Below are 4,156 nucleotides of genomic sequence, written 5' to 3'. Positions count from 1 at the left end.
GGAACTGGGTGAGTGTGAGTGGGTGGATAAGCTCAGCCAAAACTGCAAGTACTCCTCTCCCTTACTTGAGAGACAAATGAGTCTAAACTGGTGAAAGTGGTGCAGGTTAAATTGTTTCATTTGGATACTGCTGGTTGCATTTTCCCTGAGTATTTTATGTTAACATTTTCTACTTGTTTGTGTGCATGCTTACTATGGGGGTAGTCAGAACTTCACCAGTGTTTTCCATGCGTGGGTCCTGGGCAGTGAGTGTGCCAGGCTTATTGGCGTTTTACTAGGACTGATACAGTTTGTTTTTGTAGAGAAGGTTGTCAAAGCAGGAGCGCTATCTTTTTTTTCAAAAGTTCTCAATAAGTAAGTAAAAAATCCAAGGGGGAAGAAATAGTTAGAATCTATTTATTAGGGAACTAATTTAGAGTAACTGATTTCTTCACCAGTAATGGGAGAGAGCCTGGACTGACAAGGGAGCAGCAACTGCACTGCTTGATCCGTGTGAGAAGGACGAGGCCAGGAACAGAAGTCAGCCTGCCGTTGTTCTGGGAGATGGCTCTGCACTGTCACAGATAAAGAGAGTTATTTTAGAGTAAGTACTAAGCTTCAGTAATCTACAGGAATGAGGCTCTAGGATAAGAATGTCCTAAGCAATTAGCGAGTGAGGCCTGTTAGTGCTGATCCAGGTCACACAGTTCAGTTCTGCAAAAAAATTAATTGCCAAATCACCCTGCTGCCGGAAGTGCAGCTGTGATGCAGGAGAGCAGCTCTGCCTTAGCCTGTTAGAGCTGTCCCAAAGGTCAGTGGGAAGGGGAAAGGGAAGGTTTGCTCCTACCAGAATCCTGCCTGTCTGCTGCTGAGCTGGGGTTGTGAGCTCTGCCTGTGGTGTTCCCCAGCACACAGCAGCCGGGCAGGCCCAGCCTGAGCCTGGCCATTAGGTGGTGTTCTAAAACAATGAGAAGAAAATGCTCGTTGAGATGTTTAGAGCAGCACTAGGAATTTGGCTGCAACTCTTCTGTGTAATGGCTATTTTTTCAGTAGGGATTAGGGAAGGCAAATATTCTAGCATTAACTCTTTTTTCTTCCCTATCTTGAATTGGATGTGCCACATCCTCATATGCATCATCGCCTGGCACATGTAACATCAAAACTACCCGCATCCTAAGTTCTGTTAAAACTTTATAGTCTTCTCTTCTTGTCCTTGTTTTAACTGGAGAATTACATCCTGAAGACACTGAAAGAGAGTGTAATTCTTTCCCAGTGTAGAGATCAGCCAGATCTGAGATTATTATGGTGGTCAAGGACACTAGGAGCAATTTCCATTCCAGTTTATAAATTGTGTGTTAATCCAAATCCAGGTAGTGCTTAGAACTGGTATATAGGAAGTGGTAGTAATGGGCAAGTTGTGAAGAAGCTAAATATCATGGAAGTGGTGCTTTGATGAAACTACCAAAGCCCTGTGTTACTGATTTATAACTAGTTTGGGATTTTTTTTCCTGCTTGTTAGTATAAACATTTTCAAATACTTGGATAGAGAAGTCATCTCTCCTAATCATATACCACTGATGTGTGACTTTCCGCCGGTAATAACAGGCAAGCAGTCTCCGATCTTGCTGGAGCCTGATTATAGCCATTTTTTTAAAAGGCATGTCCTTAAATCTAGACTAAGTGCTGATGAGAATAGTGTTTTCCTTACCTTTTTGGAACTGTGATTGCAGAGGTTTTTGTGGGCTATAGTTGCTCACCTTGTGGAGCCTTTGCTGTCAGTAGCTGAAAAGCGCTGTCAGTGTTGCAGAACTTGCAGCTGTTACTTATTGTCCACTAAAGGACTGCAATGATTAAGACGGGGTGGACACATGTTATTTTTCTCTGGATTCCACTGTGATTCCCATTTTCCTAATGTCTGTTCAAGCAATTCAGTCCTGTGTATGCAGACCTACCAGGCCCATCAGTGCTACCAGGCCTCCACTGATGACAGTGCTGAACCATAAACACAAATAATTTTAGTACCATTCAGCCAGAGATGATGCTCAGTGTGTCAGGTGTTCATTTTAAATCCCTCTCTCACTTTCTTAGCCTCTGCTGTAAAAGCAGCTCAGGATTTTTTATGGCAGAGTTGTCAGTGTTGTGACCAGCATTTTTTGGGTTCAGTAGAAGACAGGTTTGATGAGATGTGAGATGTTCACAACAATTCTCTTTCATCAATGCTGTTATCTCAGGACTTCAGGCATTATCGGCTAGTGGCATTGATACAGATAAAATTCTTTTCACTGCAGTTTGTAGACTTCCTATCCTTTCCTCTGTGGTTCTTCTGTGCATTGCCAGTGTAAATCAGTTTGCAGCTGTCAGAAATACTTGTCTAGTTGGTGTTTTCATGGTAGTTTGAAGCAGGAACTGAGACAGACAAACCAGATAGTAGGGGTGAGCATCATCCATGAGCTGATCCTCTGGGACAAAGCTGCTGTTCATGTCTCTTGCTTCTGGGAGATGGGACTTTAGGGATGTCCCAATAATTCTTACAATACTTGGGCTTTAAGAAGCTATAATTTTCTATATAATGTGTTTTTTGTAAAAGTGCTTGCAAAAAGAAAAAAAAAAAAGGCAAACCCATGGCATACAATATTTTATCAAAATGCAATAAAGTATTAAAAGCCCATAACTCCTTTTACAAGTGCTGGACCCAAAACTAAAAAAGCGCATTTTACTTACAGCAGCTCCCAGTAAAGAAAGCAGTAGATTAAAAGCCTGTGGCTAAAACAGAACAAAACCACATATTTTAACAGATTCTTTACAGGTCAGGTGCCAGTGTAGAGAAAATCACGAATGTATCAAGATTTTGGCATCCCGTCTCACAGTAACTTGTAACTAACTTGATGCTCAGCCGCTGTTCCTGAGCCACTGTGAGCACTTTCTGCTTGTGAGTACCTGCAGTGGCCACCTTCAGCCTCAGACACAAGGAGGGGCAGCAGTAACAATAGGTACAAATAGTACAGAAGAAATTTCCACTGAATCCAGTCTTAGATAACATTCCCATTTTCTTATTGCTTCCCAGAGAGGTATAGACTAATCCTGCTGTGCCCAGTTTGCCTGTCAGGCCAACAGACAGAGGCTGCCTTCAGGTTTCTGAAAAGCCCACAGCACACTTTGTACTGAGTGTTGTGGTTTAACTCCCTCAGCCCACACAGCCACTCACTTGCTTGCTCACCCCCCATGGTGGGATGAGGGGGAGAACTGGAAAAGTAAAAGTGAGAAAACTCTTGGATCAAGGTAAAGACAATTTAACAGGTAAAACACAAGCTGTACACACAAGCAAAGGAAAGTAAACCCAGGAATTCATTCACCACTTTCCCAGGGGCTGGCCAGCCATCTCCAGGACAGCAGGGCTCCATCACACCTAATGGTGACTTGGGATGACAATCACCATCACTCAGAATGTTTCCCCTTCTTCCCCCAGCTTTATACATTGACCATGACATGGTACGGCCTGGAATATCCCTTGGGTCAGGAGGGGGCAGCTGTCCCAGCTGTATCCCCTCCCAGCTCCTGGTGAGACACTGAGAGAAGCAGAAAAGGCCTTGACACTGCAGACCCTGCTCAGCAATAACAGAAACATCCCTTGTTATCAACACTGTTCTCAGCACAAAGCTGAAACACAGCCCTGGACTGGTTACTGTGAAGAAATTTCTCTCTACCCCAGCCAAAACCAGCACATTGAGACTCTGAAAGTTTCCTAGTGTGCCTTTGAGTGATCCTTTGTTCCCCTCAGGAATAACATGAATATTGTATGTTGGATTACTTATGGTCAGCTTTAAACAAGCTTTAAGATAAAGCAGTAGTTGCTTAGAATTTTAGGCTTGCAAAATGGAACAAATGCTGACCAGAGAAAGCAGCGTGCATCATCAGAAGTTTATTTACAGCTCCTCTAGGGCCGTGTCTGTCTTAGCTGAGTTGGCATCATGAGCCAATCCCACAGAAATCATCCTTGTACAGATTTGACCTGAAATCTTCCTGAATTTGGACTTTTCCTGGCTCTCCTTGCTGACTGCTGATGTCCCTCAGAGCAGCCATCATGGCCAGGCCAGGCCTTCTCCCTTCTCACCATCCTACCCTTGCACTGAGATATCACTAGATAAAGCAGGTGACTTTATGTTTTCCCTCCTGCCTG

Source organism: Chamaea fasciata, unplaced genomic scaffold, assembly GCF_029207755.1.
Source record: "Chamaea fasciata isolate MVZ Bird 193981 ecotype frontalis unplaced genomic scaffold, bChaFas1.0.hap1 SCAF_1, whole genome shotgun sequence".
NCBI classification, from domain to species: Eukaryota; Metazoa; Chordata; class Aves; order Passeriformes; family Sylviidae; genus Chamaea; species Chamaea fasciata.
Note: the sequence above shows the minus strand (reverse complement) of the source record.